This window comes from Triticum urartu, chromosome 3 (genome assembly GCF_003073215.2).
Source record: "Triticum urartu cultivar G1812 chromosome 3, Tu2.1, whole genome shotgun sequence".
NCBI lineage: Eukaryota > Viridiplantae > Streptophyta > Magnoliopsida > Poales > Poaceae > Triticum > Triticum urartu.
The window spans coordinates 398,083,770-398,108,562 of record NC_053024.1 but is presented as its reverse complement, the minus strand read 5'-3'; the positions used below and the strand labels follow the sequence as shown (position 1 = coordinate 398,108,562).

General features: G+C 42.1%; 1 long non-coding RNA gene across 1 annotated transcript; it reads right to left on the bottom strand.

The window, feature by feature from the left end:
• Positions 1–21,170: 21,170 nt before the first annotated feature.
• Positions 21,171–23,818, bottom strand: LOC125544103. Its single transcript, XR_007299277.1, has 3 exons — positions 23,391–23,818; positions 22,399–22,640; positions 21,171–21,672 (listed from the first exon to the last, which is right to left on the bottom strand). It is a non-coding gene; the product is annotated as an uncharacterized LOC125544103 (long non-coding RNA).
• Positions 23,819–24,793: the final 975 nt, after the last annotated feature.

Below are 24,793 nucleotides of genomic sequence, written 5' to 3'. Positions count from 1 at the left end.
ATGGCTAAGGAGACGCCTTCTACAGAAGGTGCTATTTCATATTGCAACGGCATTGCACAGTTTTGTAACTCACAGCAGGAGGAGAATTGCACCACGTTCATCTCTAAGAACCATGCCAGCACCCGTTGTGTTGTCCACTTTCGAAAAAGAACCATCATGCTCAACACCACCCAACCCACCGGAGACGAAGCTCCCAGGCAAGCTTCTTCTAGTCCTAACACACATGTGAGAACGGGTTGTTTTTGCTTAGTTGCTCGGCTCCCATTTTTCCATTGACGTGATCAGCATGAGGGTTGGCATGTAAGGGTAGCAGGGAGGTAAAATAACTAGAGAGAAACTGGGTCGACGCCTCGATGGGTGGCGGGCATTTGTTGTGGACGATCTCATTACACACATGCCAACATCTCCATAGCGCCATCAGCGTACACAAGTGTCTTGGGAATATCTTCTTCACGAATGCGAATCTGGTGAAAAAGGTGAACCAAAGCTTGTTCTGAATGCTGTCTTGGGAATATCTTCTTCACGAATGCGAATCTGGTGATAACCCATACGGAGATCAAGCTTGGAGAATACATGGGCACCTTTGAGTTGTTCGAACAGCTCATTGATGCTATGGTGAAAAAGGTGAAGATTGGGATTGCCAAGAGTCAGTCCAAGTACAAGTGCTACCGCCTTGATGACAAGGACACTCTCTTCTTCGAGGATCGTATTGTTGTGCCCAAAGGTGACCTTCGTAAAGTGATCATGAACGAGGCTCACAATTCTCTCCTCTCCATCCACCCTGGGAGCACGAAGATGTATCAGGACCTTAAGCAAGCTTATTGGTGAACTCGAATGAAGCGCGAGATCGCTCAATTCGTGAATGAATGTGATGTCTGCAGAAGAGTGAAGGCAGAACACCAAAGGCCAGAAGGTCTCCTCCAACCTCTTGCCATTCCAGAATGGAAGTTTGACCACATTGAAATGGACTTCGTGACTGGGTTTCCAAAGTCCAAGCGTGGCAATGATGCTATATTCGTTGTCATCGACAAACTCACCAAAGTGGCTCACTTTCTGCCTATCAAAGAGTCGATCACTGCAGCTCAATTGGCGGAACTCTATACCTCTCATATTGTCTCTCTGCACGGTATTCCTCAAGTGATCTCTTCAGACCGTGGCAGCATCTTTACCTTGAAGTTTTGGGATTCTTTTCAGAAGGCCATGGGCACTAACATCCGCTTCAGCACAGCTTTCCATCCTCAAACAAGCGGTCAAGTCGAGCGTGTCAACCAGATTCTCGAAGATATGCTCAGGTCTTGTGTGATTCCTTCAGCATGAAGTGGGAGGATTGTCTTCCTTATGCTGAATTCTCCTACAACAACAATTTTCAAGCAAGTTCGGGCAAGGCTCCATTTGAAATTCTGTATGGCAGGAAGTGCCGTACCCCTCTCAACTGGTCTAAAACTGGTGAACGTCAGCTTTTGGGTAATGACTTAATCACAGAAGCAGAAGAAATGTGCAAAGTCATTCGTGATAACCTCAAAGCAGCCCAATCCCGCCAGAAGAGCTACTATGATAGTAAGCACCGTGATTTGGCTTTCGAGATCGGATATCATGTTTACCTCCGCGTCTCTCCTATGAAAGGTACTCGTCGCTTCGGTATCAAAGGGAAGCTTGCCCCTAGATATGTGGGACCTTTCAAGATTGTCAGCAAGAGAGGCGACCTCGCCTATCAACTCGAGCTTCCTTCAAACTTTGCAAATGTTCATGACGTGTTCCATGTCTCTCAGCTTCGAAAGTGCTTCAAGACTCCTGACCGCACAGTCAACTTCGAGGACATTGAGCTCCAAGAAGATCTCTCTTATCGTGAGCACCCAGTTGCTATTCTTGAAGAGAATGAACGCAAGACTCGCAACAAGTCAATCAAATTTCTCAAAGTCAAGTGGTCACACCATTCCGACCGTGAAGCTACCTGGGAACGCGAGGATCACCTCCGTTCTGAGTACCCGCCGTTCTTTCAGTCCTAGATCTCGGGACGAGATCCTTTCGTAGTGGTGGAGTGTTGTAACACCCCGGATGTGACTTTCCCAATTTGTACTCCAACTCTTGCCGTTTCCGGTGTTAAGTTATATTTATTTTCTCGGGTTCGGGTTTTGTCTCCGTGTGTTGTTGTCTTTGTCATGCATCTCATATCATGTCATCATGTGCATTGCATTTGCATACGTGTTCATCTCATTGCATTTAGATGCCTACTTGCTGTAAATCGCAGACCGGTGTCATTTTTGAAAAGCTTGCCATTTCCAAACCGTAACTCCGATTCCGGCGTTCTTTATATTGTTTTCAAGCGATTTCATCTCATCTTTCCAGTGGCACCCTTGGAATTCCAAGTTGAGGCCAGCTTCATGCATTTCCTGTCATATCTTGCATTTTGCATCCCGCATCGCATCCCGCATAGCATATCATCTTTCCATCATGTTGTTTGAGTTTGCACGTGGTTGATTGTATCCTTGTTGCTTGTTTGTCTTGTTTGGGTAAAGCCGGGAGACGAGTTCGCTAACGAGGAGCCCGTTGAGTTTGCTTTCGAGGATCCAGTCAACTCTGACAACTGTGCAGGCAAGATGATCATACCCTCGAAATCACTACTATCTTTGCTATGCTAGTTTGCTCGCTCTTTTGCTATGCCATTGCCACGATGCCTACCACTTGCTTGCAAGCCTCCCAAATTGCCATGTCAAACCTCTAACCCACCATTGTCCTAGCAAACCGTTGATTGGCTATGTTACCGCTTTGCTCAGCCCCTCTTATAGCGTTGCTAGTTGCAGGTGAAGATTGGAGGCCGTTCCTTGTTGGAACCTCATTTATTTACTTGTTGGGATATCACTATATTGCTATGTTATCTTAATGCATCTATATACTTGGTAAAGGGTGGAAGGCTCGGCCTTATGCCTGGTGTTTTGTTCCACTCTTGCCGCCCTAGTTTCCGTCATATCGGTGTTATGTTCCCGGATTTTGTGTTCCTTATGCAGATGGGTAATAATGGGAACCCCTTGACAGTTCGCCTTAAGTAAAGCTCTTCCAGCAATGCCCAACATTGGTTTTACCATTCGCCACCTAGCCTTTTCTTTTCCCTTGGGGGTTGCGCGCCTAAGGGTCATCATTATTTTACCCCCCCCCCCCCGGGCCAGTGCTCCTCTGAGTGTTGGTCCAACTGAGCGATGTCCGAGGCTACCAGGGGCAACTCTGGGCTGGCTTACCCGACGTCTTGCTCATCCGGTGTGCCCTGAGAACGAGATATGTGCAGCTCCTATCAGGATTTGTCGGCACAACTGGGTGGTGTTGCTGGTTTAGTTTTACCCTGTCGAAATGTCTTGTAGAACCGGGATACCGAGTCTGATCGGAATGTCTCTGGAGGAGGTCTATTCCTTCGTTGGCCGTGAGAGCTTGTGATGGGCTAAGTTGGGACATCCCTGCAGGGATTTGAACTTTCGAAAGCCGTGCCCGCGGTTATGGGCAGATGGGAATTTGTTAATGTCCGATTGTAGAAAACCTGAACTTGACCTTAACTAAAATGAATCAACTGCGTGTGTGACCATGATGGTCTCTTTCCGGCGGAGTCCGGGAAGTGAACACGGTGTTGGAGTTATGCTCGACGTATGTTGTTTTAGGATCACTTCTTGATCATACTTTTATCGACCGTGCTTTTCCTTCTCTTCTCGCTCTCATTTGCGTATGTTAGCCACCATATATGCTAGTCGCTTGCTGCAGCTCCACCTGATACCTTTTACCTTACCCATAAGCGTAAATAGTCTTGATCGCGAGGGTGCGAGATTGCTGAGTCCCCGTGGCTCACAGATACTTCCAAAACCAGCTTGCAGGGCCCGATGGTTCCGCTCCAGGAGACGCGTATGAGCTCAAGTGGGAGTTCGACGAAGACTCTCAACGATACTATGTTTCCTTTCCCGATGATCAGTAGTGGTGCCCAGTCAGGGGTGATTGGGACCGTGTCGCATGTTGGGTTCTCTTTCATTTTGGCGCCGTATTCGGGCCATGAGTGTTTGGTTGATGTAATGTTATTTATGTACTTGATTGACGTGGCGAGTGTAAGCCAACTATGTTATCTCCCCTTTTATTATTATGTTACATGGGATGTTTGTGAAGATTGCCTAACTTGCGACATATGCCTTCAATGCGATTATATCTCTAAGTCGTGCCTCGACACGTGGGGGCTATAGTCGCATCGAGGGTGTGACATCCGCCCTGGCGCCAATCCATCCTAATCTTCTTTCACCAAAGAGGAAATGCTTTGGGACTTGCTTTGGGGAGACAAACGTCGATGCTCCCTTATCACCAGAATAGAAACTAGGCTTGGTCATGCTTCGTCGTCCTTATCCTGATAGTGGGACATCATCCACATGATGGGTGTGGAGCCCCGCGACTGGCGGCGTACAACCTGCCTTGTGAGGTGGCCTAGCGAGCAGAGCCTTGTGAGGTAGCCTGGTGCTTGCTGGCCTCGGTAGGGCTCTACCTGGCGGCAAGGGGGCCTCGTGAGGCCAACCCCTCGTGTGGCGTCTCCCTGCGGAGCGGCTGAAGCAGGGCCACCGGTCATGGGCCGACCCAAGTGTCGTCCTTTGGGCCGGAGGCAGATGGGCCATGGTACCCTAGTTCCCACTGGGCCGATGGTAGCCCCCGGGCCTTCGGCATGCACGCTCTACCTGTTAGGGGCAAAATGGCGCAGGCCCATTGAGCTGTTGGGCCCAGAGGCGATCTGTGGCGGCTTTTATAGGGCGGGATGCCCCCACTCCTCACGAAGCCTCTGTAACCGCTATCTTGGCGATAAAGCCTGCCCGCGCAGGGCACATGCACATCATTGCCCCTGCCTCCATCTTGCCTTCGTCTTGCGCGTGAGCAGCCCCCTTGTTCCTCTTCCTCCAAGTTCCAATCTTCCGCCACCACCATGGCCCCCGGCAAGAAGCCTGCGACTGCAGAGGCCTCCTCTAGCAAGAGTGCCCTGGCGGTGGAGCTCGGTCCGGCCTTGCTATCGTCCACCATCACCAACGAGAATGGGCTAGCCAAGGTTCGCCCCCTTGTTGGACTCCGCACCCTGATGACCCACAAGTGTAGGGGATCAATCTAGTCCTTTCGATAAGTAAGAGCGTCGAACCCAACGAGGAGCAGAAGCAAATGACAAGTGGTTTTCATCAAGGTAATTTCTGCAATTACTGAAATTGTTGATAACAAGTAGTTTGATAGTAAGATAATTTTTAACGAGCTAGTAACGGTAACGGTAAATAAAGTGCAGCAAGGTAGCCCAATCATTTTTGTAACAAAGGACATGCTGGAACGTTCTCTTATAATAAGCAAAGTGTTCTTGAGGGCACACAGGAATTTCATCTAGTCACTTTCATCATGTCGGTTTGATTCGCGCTCGCTACTTTCATAATTTGATATGTGGGTTGACAGGTGCTTGGGTGTTGTTCTTACTTGAACAAGCCCCCACTTATGATTAACCCCCTCGCAAGCATCCGCAACTACAAAAGAAGAATTAAGATAACAATCTAACCATAGCATTAAACCTATGGATCCAAATCAGCCCCTTACGAAATAGCGCATAAACTAGGGTTTAAGCTTCTGTCACTCTAGCAACCCATCATCTAATAACTACTCCACAATGCATCCCCTTAGGCCCAAAGACGGTGAAGTGGCATGTAGTCGATGTTCACATAACACCACTATGGGAATCACAACATACATATCATCAAAATATCGAATGAATATCAAATTCACATGATTACTTGCAACATGACTTCTCCCATGGTCTCAAGAACAAGGACAACTACTCAAAAATAATATTCATGCTCAAGATCAGAGGGTTATTAAATATCATAATGGATCTGAACATATAGTCTTCCACCAAATAAACCATATAGCATCAACTACAAGATGTAATCAACACTACTAGTCACCCACAGCTACCAATCTGAGGTTTCGGTACAAAGATTGAACACAAGAGATGAACTAGGGTTGAGATGAGATGGTGCTGATGTTGATGAAGATTGGCCTCCCAAAGATGAAAGGGTTGTTGGTGATGACGATGGCTTTGATTTCCCCCTCTGGAAGGAAAGTTCCCCTGGCGGAATCGCTTCGCCGGAGGGCAAAAGCTCTCCTTCCCAAGTTCCGCCTCAAGACGGCGGCGCTCCCTCCTGAAAGTCCTCTCCTTAATTTTTTTTCTAGGTCAAAAGGCCTCATACACCAGAATATGGGCACCAGAGGTGTGCCAGGGTGCCCACCACCCACCAGGGCGCGCTTGGAGGGGGTGGCGCGCCCTAGTGTCTTATGGACACCTGCCAGCCCCCCTCTGGTAGTTAATTTTTCCAATATTTTTTATTTATTCCGAAATAATTCTCCATAAAATTTTAGCTCATTTGGAGATGTGCAGAATAGGTATCTCTGCCATAACTTTTTCAGGTCCAGAATTCCAGCTGTCGGCATTCTCCCTCTTTGTGTAAACCTTGCATATTATGAGAGAAAAGGCATTAGAATTACTCCATAAAGTGTTATAAGGCATAAAAACACTATAAATAAGAGTACGAAAACATGATGCAAAATGGATGATGACCCACAAGTATAGGGGATCAATCGTAGTCCTTTCGATAAGTAAGAGTGTCGAACCCAACGAGGAGCAGAAGGAAATGACAAGTGGTTTTCAACAAGGTATTCTCTGCAAGCACTGAAATTATAAGTAACGAGTAGTTTGATAGAAAGATAATTTGTAACAAGCAAGTAACAGTACCAACAAATAATATGCAGCAAGGTAGCACAATCCTTTTGTGGCAAAGGATAGGATAAAATGGTTTCTTATGATAAGAAAAACGTTCTTGAGGGTACACGGGAATTTCATCTAGTCACTTTCATCATGTTGGTTTGATTTATGTTCGCTACTTTGATAATTTGATATGTGGGTGGACCGATGCTTAGGTGTTGTTCTTACTTGAACAAACCTCCTACTTATGATTAACCCCCTCGCAAGCATCCACAACTAAGAGAAAAGTATTAAGATAAAATCTAACCATAGCATTAAACTTTTGGATCCAAATCAGTCCCTTACAAAGTAGCCCATAAAGTAGGGTTTAAGCTTCTGTCACTCTCACAACCCATCATCTAATAACTACTCCACAATGCATTCCCTTAGGCCCTAATAAGGTGAAGTGCCATGTAGTCGACGTTCATATGACACCACAATGGGAATCACAACATACATGCCATCAAAATAACGAACACATATCAAATTCACATGATTACTTGCAAAAATATTTCTCCCGTGACCTCGAGAACAAATGTAACTACTCACAAATGATAATCATGCTCAAGATCAGAGGGGTATTAAATAGCATAATGGATCTGAACATATAATCTTCCACCAAATAAAGCATATAGTAATCAACTACAAGATGTAATCAACACTACTAGTCAACCACAAGCACCAATCTAAGGTTCCGATACAAAGATTGAACACAAGAGATGAAATCTATTGAAAACCAAAAAACTATGTTCTTAGTCAACTTCGCAACTACAATTCATCATCTTTTTCAGGAAGGTGATACGTCTCCAACGTATCTATAATTTTTTATTGTTCCATGCTATTATATTATCTGCTTTGGATGTTAATGGGCTTATTTATACACTTCTATATTATTTTTGGGACTAACCTACTAACCCAAGGCCCAGTGCAAATTGCTGTTTTTTTGCCTATTTCAGTGTTTCACAGAAAAGGAATATCAAACGGAATAAAACATTCAGGAGAGTTATTTTTGGAACAAACGTGTTACAGGGGACTTGGAGTGGACGTCAAGAAACCAGCGAGGAGGCCACGAGGTAGGGGGGCGCCCTCCACCCTCGTGGGCCCCTCATGGCTCCACCGACCTACTTCTTCCTCCTATATATATATCCATATACCCCGAAAACATCCAGGAGCACCATGAAACCCTATTTCCACTGCCGCAACCTTCTGTACCCAAGAGATCCCATCTTGGGGCCTTTTCCGGAGCTCCACCGGAGGGGGAATCAATCACGGAGGGCTTCTACATCAACACCATAGCCTCTCCAATGATGTGTGAGTAGTTTACTTCAGACGTTCGGGTCCATAGTTATTAGCTAGATGGCTTATTCTCTCTCTTTGGATCTCAATACAATGTTCTCCTCGATCTTCTTGGAGATCTATTTGATGTAACTCTTTTTGCGGTGTGTTTGTCGAGATCCGATGAATTGTGGGTTTATGATCAAGTTTATCTATGAACAATATTTGATTCTACTATGAAATCTTTTATGTATGATTGGTTATCTTTGCAAGTCTCTTCTAATTATCAGTTTGGTTTGGCCTACTAGATTGATCTTTCTTGCAATGGGAGAAGTGCTCAGCTTTGGGTTCAATCTTGCGGTGTCCTTTCCCAGTGACAGTAGGGGCAGCAAGGCACGTATTGTATTGTTGCCATCGAGGATAAAAATATGGGGTTTATATCATATTGCTTGAGTTTATCCCTCTACATCATGTCATCTTGCCTAATGCATTACTCTGTTCTTATGAACTTAATACTCTAGATGCATGCTGGATAGCGGTCAATGTGTGGAGTAATAGTAGTAGATGCAGAATCGTTTCGGTCTACTTGTCTCGGACGTGATGCCTATATACATGATCATGCCTAGATATTCTCATAATTATGCACTTTTCTATCAATTGCTCGACAGTAATTTGTTCACCCACCGTAAAACTTATACTATCTTGAGAGAAGCCACTAGTGAAACCTATGGCCCCCGGGTCTATTTTCCATCATATAAGTTTCCAATTTATTTTACTTTGCAATCTTTACTTTCAATCTATATCCTAAAAATACCAAAAATATTTATCAAATTATTATTATCACTATCATATCTCACTCTCGTAAGTGACCGTGAAGGGACTGACAACCCCTTTATCGCGTTGGTTGCGAGGTTCTTATTTGTTTGTGTAGGTACGACGGACTTGAAGGAAATATGCCCTAGAGGCAATAATAAAGTTATTATTTACTTCCTTATATCATGATAAATGTTTATTATTCATGATAGAATTGTATTAACCAGAAACATAATACATGTGTGAATACATAGACAAACAGAGTGTCACTAGTATGCCTCTACTTGACTAGCTCGTTGATCAAAGATGGTTATGTTTCCTAACCATAGACATGAGTTGTCATTTGATTAACGGGATCACATCATTAGGAGAATGATGTGATTGACTTGACCCATTCCGTTATCATATCACTTGATCGTTTAGTTTGTTGCTATTGCTTTCTTCATAACTTATACATGTTCCTATGACTATGAGATTATGCAACTCCCGTTTACCGGAGGAACACTTTTTGTGCCACCAAACGTCACAATGTAACTGGGTGATTATAAAGGTGCTCTACAGGTGTCTCCGAAGGTACTTGTTGGGTTGGCGTATTTCGAGATTAGGATTTGTCACTCCGATTGTCAGAGAGGTATCTCTGGGCCCTCTCGGTAATGCACATCACTTAAGCCTTGCAAGCATTGCAACTAATGAGTTAGTTGCAGGATGATGTATTACGGAACGAGTAAAGAGACTTGCCGGTAATGAGATTGAACTAGGTATTGAGATACCGACGATCAAATCTCGGGCAAGTAACATACCGATGACAAAGGGAACAACGTATGTTGTTATGCAGTCTGACCGATAAAGATCTTCGTAGAATATGTGGGAGCCAATATGAGCATCCAGGTTCCTCTATTGGTTATTGACCGGAGACGTGTCTCGGTCATGTCTACATTGTTCTCGAACCCGTAGGGTCCGCACGCTAAAGGTTTCGATGACAGTTATATTATGAGTTTATGAGTTTTGATGTATAGAAGGAGTTCGGAGTCCCAGATGAGATCGGGGACATGACGAGGAGTCTCGAAATGGTCGAGACGTAAAGATCGATATATTGGACGACTATATTCGGACATCGGAAAGGTTCCGAGTGATTCGGGTATTTTTCGGAGTACCGGAGAGTTACGGGAATACGTATTGGGCCTTATTGGGCCATACGGGAAAGAAGAAAAAGGGCCTCAAGGGTGGCCGCACCCCTCCCCTTGGTCTGGTCCAAATTGGACTAGGGTATGGGGGCGCCCCCTTCCTTCCTTCTCCTTTTCCCTTCCTCTTTTCCAATTCCATATGGGAGGTGGAATCCTACTAGGACTAGGGAGTCCTAGTAGGACTCCACACTTGGCGCGCCCCCTCCTAGGGCCGGTCTCCTCCTCCCTTGCTCCTTTATATACGGGTGCAGGGGGGCACCCCAAAGACACAACAATTGATTCTTGAGATCTATTAGCCATGTGCGGTGCCCTCCTCCACCATAATCCTCGATAATATTGTAGCGGTGCTTAGGCGAAGCCATGCGACGGTAGAACATCAAGATCGTCACCACGCCGTCGTGCTGACGGAACTCTTCCCCGACATTCTGCTGGATCGGAATCCGGGGATCGTCATCGAGCTGAACGTGTGCTAGAACTTGGAGGTGCCGTAGTTTCGGTGCTTGATCGGTCGGGCCGTGAAGACGTACGACTACATCAACCGCGTTGTGCTAACACTTCCGCTTCCGGTCTACGAGGGTACGTAGACAACACTCTCCCCTCTCGTTGCTATGCATCACCATGATCTTGCGTGTGCGTAGGAAATTTTTGAAATTACTACGTTCCCCAACAGTGGCATCCGAGCCTAGGTTTTATGCGTTGATGTAATATGCACGAGTAGAACACAAGTAAGTTGTGGGCGATATAAGTCATACTGCTTACCAGCATGTCATACTTTGGTTTGGCGGTATTGTTGGATGAAGCGGCCCGGACCGACATTACGCGTACGCTTACGCGAGACTGGTTTTACCGCCGTGCTATGCACACAGGTGACTAGCGGGTGTCAGTTTCTCCAACTTTAGTTGAACCGAGTGTGGCTACGCCCGGTCCTTGCGAAGGTTAAAATGGCACCAACTTGACAAACTATCGTTGTGGTTTTGATGCGTAGGTAAGAACGGTTCTTGCTCAGCCCATAGCAGCCACGTAAAACTTGCAACAACAAAGTAGAGGACGTCTAACTTGTTTTTGCAGGGCATGTTGTGATGTGATATGGTCAAGACGTGATGAGATATAAGTTGTTGTATGAGATGATCATGTTTTGTTGAAGTTATCGGCAACAGGCAAAAACCTTATGGTTATCTCTCTATTGCATAAGATGCAAGTGCCAAATAATTGGTTTACTTTATCGCTATGCGATAGCAATAGTTGCAAGAGCAATTGTTGGCGAGAGAACCATGTGACGACACATTGATATAGATCAATATGATGGAGATCATGGTGTCATGCCGGTGACGATGGAGATCATGACGATGCTTTGGAGATGGAGATCAAAGGCACAAGATGATGATGGCCATATCATGTCACATATTATGATTGCATGTGATGTTTATCTTTTATACATCTTATTTTGCTTAGTTCGGCGGTAGCTTTATAAGATAATCTCTCACTAAATTATCAAGGTATAAGTGTTCTCCCTGAGTATGCACCGGTGCGAAAGTTCTTCGTGCTGAGACACCACGTGATGATCGGGTGTGATAGGCTCTATGTTCAAATACAACGGGTGCAAAACAGTTGCACACGCGGAATACTCAGGTTAAACTTGACGAGCCTAGCATATAACAGATATGGCCTTGGAACACGGAGACCGAAAGGTCGAGCGTGAATCATATAGTAGATATGATCAACATAGTGATGTTCACCATTGAAACTACTCCATCTCACGTGATGATCGGACATGGTTTAGTTGATTTGGATCACGTGATCATTTAGAGGATTAGAGGGATGTCTATCTAAGTGGGAGTTCTTAAGTAATATGATTAATTGAACTTTAATTTATCGTGAACTTAGTCCTGGTAGTATTAGCATATCTATGTTGTAGATCAATAGCTCGCGTTTAGCTCCCCTGTTTTATTTTTGATATGTTCCTAGAGAAAACTAAGTTGAAACATGTTAGTAGCAATGATGCGGATTGGATCCGTGATCTGAGGTTTATCCTCATTGCTGCACAGAAGAATTATGTTTTTGATGCACCGCTAGGTGACAGACCTATTGCAGGAGCAGATGCAGATGTTATGAACGTTTGGCTAGCTCAATATGATGACTACTTGATAGTTCAGTGCACCATGCTTAACGTCTTAGAATCGGGACTTCAAAGACGTTTTGAACGTCATGGACCATATGAGATGTTCTAGGAGTTGAAGTTAAATATTTCAAGCAAATACCCGAGTTGAGAGATATGAAGTCTCCAACAAGTTCTATAGCTAAAAGATGGAGGAGAATAGCTCAAGCAGTGAGCATGTGCTCAGATTGTCTGGGTACTACAATCACTTGAATCAAGTGGGAGTTAATCTTCCAGATAAAATAGTGATTGATAGAATTATCTAGTCACCATCACCAAGTTAGTAGAGCTTCGTGATGAACTATGATATGTAAGGGATAACGGAAATGATTCCCAAGATCTTCATAATGCTGAAATCGACGAAGGTAGAAATCAAGAAAAATATCAAGTGTTGATGGTAGACAAGACCACTAGTTTCAAGAAAAGGGCAAAGGGAAGAAGGGGAACTTCAAGTAGAACGGCAAGCAAGTTGCTGCTCAAGTGAAGAAGCCGAAGTCTGGTCCTAAGCCTGAGACTAAGTGCTTCTACTGCAAAGGGACTGGTCACTGGAAGCGGAACTGCCCCAAGTATTTGGTGGATAAGAAGGATGGCAAAGTGAACAAAGGTATATTTGATATACAGATTATTGATGTGTATTTTACTAGTGTTCGTAGCAACCCCTCGGTATTTGATACTGGTTCAGTTGCTAAGTATATTAACTCGAAACGGGAGTTGCAGAATGAACATAGACTAGTTAAGGGTGAAGTGACGATGTGTGTTGGAAGTGGTTCCAAGATTGATATGATCATCATCGCACACTCCCTATACTTTTGGGATTAGTGTTGAACCTAAATAAGTGTTATTTGGTGTTTGCGTTGAGCATGAATATGATTTGATCATGTTTATTGCAATACGGTTATTCATTTAAGTAAGAGAATAAATTGTTGTTCTGTTTACATGAATAAAACCTTATATGGTTACACGCCCAATGAAAATGGTTCGTTGGATCTTGATCGTAGTGATACACATATTCATAATATTGAAACCAAAATATGCAAAGTTAATAATGATGGTGCAACTTATTTGTGGCACTGCCGTTTAGGTCATATTGGTGTAAAGCGCATGAAGAAAATCCATGCTGATGGGCTTTTGGAATCACTTGATTATGAATCAATTGATGCTTGCGAACCATGCCTCATGGGCAACATGACTAAGACTCCGTTCTCCGGAACAATGGAGCGAGCAACAAATTTGTTGGAAATCATACATACTAATGTATGTGGTCCGATGAATATTGAGGCTTGTGGCAGGGATCATTATTTTTTGATCTTCAGAGATGATTTGAGCAGATATGAGTATATCTACTTGATAAAACACAAGTCTGAAACATTTGAAAAGTTTAAAGAATTTCAGAGTGAAGTGGAGAATCATCATAACAAAAATAAAAGTTTCTATGATATGATCGCAGAAGTAAAATATTTGAGTTACGAGTTTGGCATTCAGTTAAAAACAATGTGAAATAGTTTCACTACTCACGCCACCTGGAACACCATAGTGTAATGGTGTGTCCGAACGTCGTAACCATACTTTATTAGATATGGTGCGATCAATGATGTCTCTTACCGATTTACCACTATTGTTTTGGGGTTATGCATTAGAGACAACTACATTCACGTTAAATAGGGCACCATCTAAATCCGTTGAGACGACACCATATGAACTATGGTTTGGCAAGAAACCTAAGTTGTCGTTTCTTAAAGTTTGAGGTTGCAATTCTTATGTGAAAAAGTTTCAACCTGATAAGCTCAAACCCAAATCGGAGAAGTGCATCTTCATAGGATACCCAAAAGAAAATGTTGGGTACACCTTCTATCACAGATCCGAAGGCAAGATATTCATTGCTGAGAATGGATCCTTTCTAGAGAAGGATTTTCTCTCGAAAGAAGTGAGTGGGAAGAAAGTAGAACTTGATGAGGTAACTGTACCTGCTCCCTTATTGGAAAGTAGTTCATCACAGAATCTGTTCCTGTGACTACTACACCGATTAGTGAGGAAGCTAATGATAATGATCATGTAACTTCAGATCAAGTTACTACCGAACCTCGTAGGTAAACCAGAGTGAGATCTGCACTAGAGTGGTACGGTAATCTTGTTTTGGAGGTCATGTTACTTGACCATGACGAGCCTACGAACTATGAGGAAGCGATGATGAGCCCAGATTCCGCGAAATGGCTTGAGGCCATGAAATCTGAGATGAGATCCATGTATGAGAACAAAGTATGGACTTTGATTGACTTGCCCAATGATCGGCGAGCCATTGAGATTAAATGGATTTTCAAGAGGAAGATGGATGCTGATAGTAGTGTTACTATCTACAAAGCTAGAATTGTCGCAAAAAGGTTTTCGACAAGTTCAAGGTGTTGACTACGATGAGAGTTTCTCACTCGTATCTATGCTTAAGTCTGTTTGAATCATGTTAGCAATTGCCGCATTTTATGAAATTTGGCAAATGGATAAACAAAACTGCATTCCTTAATGGATTTATTAAAGAAGAGTTGTATATGATGCAACCAGAAGGTTTTGTCAATCCTAAAGGTACTAACAAAATATGCAAGCTCCAGCGATCCATCTATGTACTGGTGCAAGCATCTCGGAGTTGGAATATACGCTTTGATAAGTTGATCAAAGCATATAGTTTTATACAGACTTGCGGTGAAGCCTGTATTTACAAGAAAGTGAGTGGGAGCACTACAACATTTCTGATAAGTATATGTGAAAGACATATTGTTGATCGGAGATAATGTAGAATTATTCTGCAAAGCATAAAGGAATGTTTGAAAGGAGTTTTTCAAAGAAAGACCTCGGTGAAGCTGCTTACATATTGAGCATCAAGATCTATAGAGATAGATCAATACACTTGATAATTGTTTTTTCAATGAGTACATACCTTGACAAGATTTTGAAGTAGTTCAAAATGGAACAGTCAAAGAAGGAGTTCTTGCCTGTGTTACAAGGTGTGAAGTTGAGTAAGACTCAAAACCCGACCACGGCAGAAGATAGAGAGAGAATGAAAGTCATTCCCTATGCCTCAGCCATAGGTTCTATAAAGTATGCCATGCTGTGTACCAGACCTATTGTATACCCTGCCCTGAGTTTGGCAAAGGAGTACAATAGTGATCTAGGAGTAGATCACTGGACATTGGTCAAAATTATCCTTAGTGGAATAAGGATATGCTTCTCGATTATGGAGGTGACAAAAGGTTCGTCGTAAAGGGTTACGTCGATGCAAGTTTTGACACTGATCCAGATGACTCTAAGTCTCAATCTGGATACATATTGAAAGTGGGAGAAATTAGCTAGAGTAGCTCCATGCATAGCATTGTTGACATAGAAATTTGCAAAATACTTACGGATCTGAATGTGGCAGACCCGTTGACTAAACTTCTCTCACAAGCAAAACATGATCACACCTCAGTACTCTTTGGGTTTAATCACATAGCGATGTGAACAGATTATTGACTCTAGTAAACCCTTTGGGTGTTGGTCACATGTCGATGTGAACTATGGGTGTTAATCACATGGTGATGTGAACTATTGATGTTAAATCACATGGCGATGTGAACTAGATTATTGACTCTAGTGCAAGTGGGAGACTAAAGGAAATATGCGCTAGAGTCAATAATAAAGTCATTATTTATTTCCTTATATCATGATAAATGTTTATTATTCATGCTAGAATTGTATTAACCGGAAACATAATACATGTGTGAATACATAGACAAACAGAGTGTCACTAGTATGCCTCTACTTGACTAGCTCGTTGATCAAAGATGGTTATGTTTCCTAACCATAGACATGAGTTGTCATTTGATTAACGGGATCACATCATTAGGAGAATGATGTGATTGACTTGACCCATTCCGTTAGCATAGCACTTGATCGTTTAGTTTGTTGCTATTGCTTTCTTCATAACTTATACATGTTCCTATGACTATGAGATTATGCAACTCCCGTTTATCGAAGGAGCACTTTGTGTGCCACCAAACTTCACAACGTAACTGGGTGATTATAAAGGTGCTCTACAGGTGTCTCCGAAGGTACTTGTTGGGTTGGCGTATTTCGAGATTAGGATTTGTCACTCCGATTGTCGGAGAGGTATCTCTGGGCCCTCTCGGTAATGCACATCACTTAAGCCTTGCAAGCATTGCAACTAATGAGTTAGTTGCAGGATGATGTATTATGGAACGAGTAAAGAGATTTGCCGGTAACGAGATTGAACTAGGTATTGAGATACCGATGATCAAATCTCGGGCACGTAACATACCGATGACAAAGGGAACAACGTATGTTGTTATGCAGTCTGACCGATAAAGATCTTCGTAGAATATGTGGGAGCCAATATGAGCATCCAGGTTTCGCTATTGGTTATTGACCGGAGACGTGTCTCGTTCATGTCTACATTGTTCTCGAACCCGTAGGGTCCGCATGCTAAAGGTTTCGATGACAGTTATATTATGAGTTTATGAGTTTTGATGTACCGAAGGAGTTCGGAGTCCCGGATGAGATCGGGCACATGACGAGGAGTCTCAAAATGGTCGAGACGTAAATATCGATATATTGGACGACTATATTCGGACATCGGAAAGGTTCCGAGTGATTCGGGTATTTTTCGGAGTACCGGAGAGTTACGGGAATACGTATTGGGCCTTATTGGGCCATACAGGAAAGAAGGAAAAGGGTCTCAAGGGTGGCCGCACCCCTCCCCTTGGTCTGGTCCGAATTGGACTAGGGAAGGGGGGCGCCCCCTTCCTTCCTTATCCTTTTCCCTTCCTCTTTTCCTATTCCATATGGGAGGTGGAATCCTACTAGGACTAGGGAGTCTTAGTAGGACTCCACACTTGGCGTGCCCCCTCCTAGGGCCGGTCTCCTCCTCCCTTGCTCCTTTATATACGGGTGCAGGGGGCACCCCAAAGACACAACAATTGATCCTTGAGATCTATTAGCCGTGTGCGGTGCCCTCCTCCACCATAATCCTCAAAAATATTGTAGCGGTGCTTAGGCGAAGCCCTGCGACGATAGAACATCAAGATCGTCACCACGCCGTCGTGCTGACGGAACTCTTCCCCGACATTCTGCTGGATCAGAATTCGGGGATCATCATCAAGCTGAACATGTGCTAGAACTCGGAGGTGCCATAGTTTCGGTGCTTGATCGGTCGGACCGTGAAGACGTACGACTACATCAACCGCGTTGTGCTAACGCTTCCGCTTCCGGTCTGCGAGGGTACGTAGACAACACTCTCCCCTCTCGTTGCTATGCATCACCATGATCTTGCGTGTGTGTAGGAAATTTTTGAAATTACTACGTTCCCCAACAGGACTTGCGTGTTGTCTCCTACTGGATTGATACCTTGGTTCTCAAAAACTGAGGGAAATACTTATGCTACTTTGCTGCATCACCCTTTCCTCTTCAAGGGAAAACCAAGGCAGTGCTCAAGAGGTAGCAAGAAGGATTTCTGGCGCCGTTGCCGGGAAGATCCACGCACAAGTCAAGACATACCAAGTACCCATCACAAACTCTTATCCCTCGCATTACATGATTTGCCATTTATCTCTCGTTTTCCTCTCCCCCACTTCACCCTTGCCGTTTTATTCGCCCTCTTTCTCCATTCCCCTTCTCTCTTTCCATCCGTTTCTTTTTTGCTTGCCTCTTGTGTGCTTGTTTGTTGGATTGTTTGTCACGATGGCTCAAGATAATACTAAATTGTGTGATTTTTCAATACCAACAATAATGTTCTTATTAGCACTCCGATTGCTCCACTTACCGATGCTGAATCTTGTGAAATTAATGCCGCTTTACTGAATCTTATCATGAAAGATCCGTTTTCCAGCCTTCCTAGTGAAGATGCCGCTACCCATCTGAATAGCTTTGTTGATTTGTGTGATATGAAAAAGAAGAAAGATGTGGATAATGATATCGTTAAATTGAAGCTATTTCCGTTTTCACTTAGAGATCGTGCTAAAACTTGGTTTTCTTCTTTGCCTCAAAATAGTATTGATTCATGGAATAAGTGCAAAGATGCTTTTGTCTCTAAGTATTTTCCTCCCGCTAAGATCATCTCTCTTAGAAATGATATTATGAATTTTAAGCAACTTGATCATGAACATGTTGCACAAGCTTGGGAAAGGATGAAATTAATGATATGTAATTGCCCTACACATGGTTTGAATCTCTGGATGATCATACAAATTTTTTATGCCGGATTGAATTTTGCTTCTAGAAATCTTTTAGATTCGGCCACGGGAGGCACTTTTATGGAAATCACTTTAGGAGAAGCTACCAAACTCCTATATAATATTATGGTTAATTATTCTCAATGTCACACTGAAAGATCTACTAGTAAAAAGGTGCATGCAATAGAAAAAATTAATGTTTTGAGTGGAAAGATGGATGAACTTATGAAATTGTTTGCTAATAAGAGTGTTTCTTCTGATCCTAATGATATGTCTTTGTCCACTTTGATTGAGAATAATAATGAATCTATGGATGTGAATTTTGTTGGTAGGAACAATTTTGGTACAACGCGTATAGAGGTAATTTTAATCCTAGGCCGTTTCCTAGTAATTCATCTAATAATTATGGTAATTCTTACAACAATTCTAATGGAAATTATAATAAGATGCCCTCTGATTTTGAATCTAATATTAAAGAATTTATTAGTTCGCAGAAGAGTTTCAATGCGTTGATTGAAGAAAAATTGTCTAAGATCGATGAGTTGGTTAGGAACGTGGAGAGAATTTCTCTTGATGTTGATTCTTTGAAACTTAGATCTATTCCACCTGAGCATGATATCAATGAGTCTCCCAAAGCTATGAGAATTTCCATTGATGAGTGCAAAGAAAGAACCGCTAGGATGCATGCAAAAAAAGATTGCTTTGTGAAAGCGTGTTCTTCTAGTTTTGATGATAATAAGGATGAATATCTAAAAGTTATTTATGTGTCTCCTATTAAATCTTTGTTTTGCAATATGAATCTTGATAATGATGGGACTGGAGATGAGTCAACTTTAGTTAAAAGGCGTCCCAATGATTCGGAGTTTTTAGATTTTGATGCAAAAATTGGTAAAAGTGGGATTGATGAGGTCAAAACTTTACATAGCAATGAACCCACTATATTGGATTTCAAGGAATTTAATTATGATAATTGTTCTTTAATAGATTGTATTTCCTTATTGCAATCCGTATTAAATTCTCCGCATGCTTATAATCAAAATAAAGCTTTTACTAAACATATTGTTGATGCTTTATTGCAATCTTATGAAGAAAAACTTGAATTGGAAGTTTCTATCCCTAGAAAACTTTATGATGAGTGGGAACCTACTATTAAAATTAAAATTAAAGATCATGAATGCTATGCTTTATGTTATTTGGATGCTAGTGTTTCCACGATTCCAAAACCTTTGTGTGATGTGTTAGGTTTCCGTGAATTTGATGATTGTTCTTTAAATTTGCACCTCGCAGATTCCACTATTAATAAACCTATGGGAAGAATTAATGATGTTATTATTGTTGCAAATCGGAATTATGTGCCCATAGATTTCATTATTCTTGATATATATTGCAATCCTACATGTTCCATTATTCTTGGTAGACCTTTCCTTAAAACGATTGGTGCAATTATTGATATGAAAGAAGGAAATATTAGATTTCAATTTCCAGTAAGGAAAGGCATGGAACACTTTACTAGAAATAAAATTAAATTACCTTATGAATCTATTATGAGAGCCACTTATGGATTGCATACCAAAGATGATAATACCTAGATCTATTCTTGCTTTTATGCCTAGCCAGGGGCGTTTAACGATAGCGCTTGTTGGGAGGCAACCCAATTTTATTTTTGTTTCTTGCTTTTTGATTCTGTTTAGTAATAAATAATTCATATAGACTCTATATAGATGTGGTTTTATGCTTTTATTTAGTGTTTGTGCCAAGTAGAACCTTTGGGAAGACTTGGGGAACGTCTTTGCGATCTTGCTGTAAAAACAGAAAAACTTTAGCGCTCATGAGATTTGCTGCCATTTTTTACTGGAGAGTGCGATTAGGTTGATTATTTTTGCAGATGATTAATAGATAAATTAATCATGTCCAGCAATTTATTTTAGATTTTTTTGGTGTTGCAGAAGTATTAGAAACCTACATATTACTACAGACTTTTCTGTTTTTGACAGATTCTGTTTTTCGCGTGTTGTTTGCTTATTTTGATGAATCTATGGCTAGTATCAGCGGTTATGAACCATAGAGAAGTTGGAATACATTAGGTTTAACACCAAAATAAATAAAGAATGAGTTCATTACAGTACCTTAAGTGGTGGTTTGTTTTTTTATACTAACGGAGCTCATGAGATTTTCTGTTTAAGTTTTATGTTGTGAAGTTTTCAAGTTTTGGGTAAAGATTTGATGGATTATGGAACAAGGAGTGGCAAGAGCCTAAGCTTGGGGATACCCAAGAAACCCCAAGGTAAAATTCAAGTACAAACAAAAGACTAAGCTTGGGGATGCCCCGGAAGGCATCCCCTCTTTTGTCTTCTTCTATCGATAACTTTACTTGAGGCTATATTTTTATTCACCACATGATATGTGTTTTGCTTGGAGCGTCTTGTATGAGTTGAGTCTCTGCTTCTTAGTTTACCACAATCATCCTTTCTGTACACACCTTTTGGGAGAGACACGCATGAATTGAAATTTATTAGAATACTCTATGTGCTTCACTTATATCTTTTGAGCTAGATAATTTTGCTCTAGTGCTTCACTTATATCTTTTAGAGCACAGTGGTGGTTTTATTTTATAGAAATTATTGATCTCTCATGCTTCACTTATATAATTTTAAGAGCCTCTTAGAACAGCATGGTAATTTGCTTTGGTTATGAAACTAGTACTAATATGATAGGCATCCAATCTACACTACTATTAAACAAAAGAACTTGGCGGACGAAAACTCTGCAGGACCCACCGACCCACGCTCGCGCAAGATCAGAACAGTTCCACAAATTCTGTTCGTGTCCTAACAACAAATGCTAAACTACAGAAAATTAGCCACAATTAACGGTAATTAAACACGTCTGCCTAACAACAAGTGGCTAAACTTACGGGAATCAGATGGATCTTCCTACCCTTGCCCACTCGGACGTATGTCGCAGCCGCAGAGCCTGTCCTGCGCCATCGCAGCCGTGCAGCGCGGACAACGACCGCGCCGAAGAGCTTCTCGCGAAAGCAGGTGCAGACTATCCTCTTGTGCGCAATATGTGGCCGGTTCTATCCCAGTTAATCTCAGTGTCTTTCTTTGATGTCGCTGTTCAGACAGACACTGCAGTGAGACGTCGGCGCCGCAAGCCATTGTTGCGCCTTCGCCGCCCAGCTAGTTTTGGCCATCGCCCCCTTCCGCGGCCGCTGACGTAGGCACCGACGAACTCATCAGGCAACGCACCTGCCTGCACCAAGGGAACATGGTATGATTTTACAGGATATTCAATTGGGTTAACTTATGGGGACGACCAGTTCCTGATTTTACAAAAAATTCTATTTAACATATATGTGGGTTCTTCATTTGCTTCCCTAATCCCTATCAAATTTGCATCCTTATAACAATGTTCTTCACTCTCAAATTTGCATATTTACAACAATGTGCTGATCAATGCATCATTTTTGTGCAAACCATAATAGATCTACCTCCTGTAACTTCAACATGAATTTTAACAGTGCATCAAACTAGAGCCCTCCATCATATTGGTTTAACAGTATAGTATTCGAATCTATATGACTGAATGAATAAAACCCAGTCAGTATGATGTATTTGTAACCCGATCCAAGAGAGTGCGGAAGAAAACCCAGTCCAAGAATATGCATTTTTCTGTACATAAATGAGGTCATCTTCTATTATCAAATTTGCATATTAGATGGCTGCGGGATAAGTATTGCATGATAAACAAAAATATTAAACCAAACATATAGGCTCGGAAATAGTTTGGATTTTACAAGAGAAGATCTACTAAAGTAAATTCAGGTAGAATCAATGGCGGAGCTAGGATTTGGAAACAGGATAGTCCTCCTCCAAAATTATGTCGTTTCAGTTACAGAGAAGCTTTGATGTATCGCAGTAGTCTAACTGATGCATTCAACAAATAACTGGAATATTCAGAAATTATGTGAGTAAGTACCTGATCATTTTGGCCAAAACAAAAGCCAAGAATATCATGAAGTAAACCTGTCAATCACTTCTTCTGTACAACGCTGAAAAGCTTCGGGATGAGTATTGAAAACCTCTCAATGTGTATGGCAGGCAGGTATGCATCCCCATTCCCATCTTTGTGTTTATTCCAGAGTCCCAAAAATGTAGGATGGAACGAATTCCATGACTCTTAGATAGTTAGATGGTCTTCAAAATCCATTTCTTGTAAGCCTGCAAAAGCACTTCTGTTTTAACAGGGGGTCCGGGACAACAAGAAATATATCTAAAAGGTTGTGCTATATCATGAATAACACTTGTGCAGCTGCCGTAAGTATTACTGAAGATGCCAGAGATGTTTCTGGACTTCTAATAAGGCAAGTTATTCCAAGAAAGGAAATTTTTGAGGTGATAAACTCTTTGAGCCAACCACCGTCCTCTATATATGAGAACCATACCATCATCATTCTTCAAACTGTATTATCCTACAGTCATACATGCTTATCTTACTGTACTATTGTACTATGCTTCTCTTGATCCTCTTTGATTTGCTATAAACCTCACATTTGGAAACTTAACCCTGCACATCTAAGAACATGTGTTCATTTTTCAAAATAGAAGTAAATTTCTTTGTCAGGATTCAAGCCAAATCAACCTCATCTGTCTTGGTCCCTGTCGCCCCTAGCCACCTAGAATTCTAATCCACCAATCAATTAGCTTTATCGCAGCATGGTTGCCTGAAGAATAGTAACTAACTGGAATCCCCACTCATAACAGTTGCCGCAACCAAGTTAAGAACGTCTAATCGAACAACTTACTCCAAGATTAGGCATACCAAAATAGGATCACCCCAACTTCTATTTTTTCTCCCCAATTCTAAAATGACTCTCATGCTTAAACCTAGACTACTGAGCTACATATGTACTATACAAGAATGGATAGCAATTAGGGATTAGAAGAAGTGGGTAATGGGGAGTAACTCACATCAGAAACAAGCAGATATGAAAGCTGAAGTGGGGAATAGATCGTCTAATGGCGCCGGCTTGCACTTGCAGGGACCAGCCACCGACGAGCGAGATGGAGATGGAGGCACCGGGCACGGAGGTTGCGACGCACGATTGCCACTGCCCCCAATCTGATGGAGATGAGTCCCGCGCCCAGCGACCATGCCGAGCTCGAGCGGATCCTTGGGCACTTCGGCGACAGACTCGACGAGGAGGGGCCGAGAAGATTGGGGAGAGTGCGAGCCTACGATACCTCGCTCCGGTGATGGGGACGAAGAGGATGGGCGGCCTAAGGAGGTAGAGAGAGAGAGAGTGTGTGTGTGTGTGTGTGTTGTGGGCTTGTAGCCACCATGGAATAGGGAGCAGTGGGGAGATAGTGAAGGGATAAGGTTAGGGGCAGGTTGGTGAAAGAGGTGAGGAGAACCGAGAGGGAGAGACAAGTGTGCTCTTTTTTCTTTTTTGAGGGGTCATTCCTTTTCTTTTCTGAGTTGGTATTTTAGCCCTTTTGGTCTAAGTCAGATCAGATATAGCGTCCGATGTTGTCCAATTCATTTTTTATCCCTAGCGCTTTTGGTTATTTGGTTTGTATTCAGCATTGGACTTTGTCCAATTCTTTTTTATCAGGTGTGTCTAGTTTGACTATGTGGATGTGCGATCGTTTTATACGGTCACAAGGGGTACAAAAAGTATTCATTCACAATCATTTTGAAAGTTTTATAAAACTATTAAGATTTTTACCGGTATTTGTTATTGAACCTATCAAAATTTCATAATCATGCAAGTTGTGGTCTCTGAATGTTAAATTTCATGGAGTACCTACTGGGCGGTATTTTGTTCGACACTCATATTTTGCTGTATAGGATGATTCATGTTGAAGCCATATAAAGGTTTTGATTTTGAAATATGTCAAGTTTAGTTCAAATTTATTTATACTTACATTTTCTTCAGCATTATTTTTATATTAATTTTTAAATTTACGCCATGAATTTGTTTTTTCAGTTTTACAAGTATTTGTTAAGACAATTGGACACTTTTATGTTTCGCAGTGAGTGTTTTTGGAAGTGTTAAAGGTCATCAAGAATATTTTATTATGTTAACACTTGAATAGGATTATATGACACTAAGATGTATGTAACATTTTCACTCTTTATGATAGCCAGGTGGCAATAAAAATAAGCAGAGAAACAATGAAATCCTTGACAAGGACCTCTAATTCCTAAAAGGATGACCTTCGTATTTTCTTGATTTTACCATCTGCTTGCAAGTTGGAAACTGTGTTCAAATATATTTGTTGTAGGTTGTAACCTAGATGTGTAGAGAATGTTGCCTTGTGCAAGAAAACATGCATGTAAAAGAGTAAAATTTATGCGTTAATGAAGACGT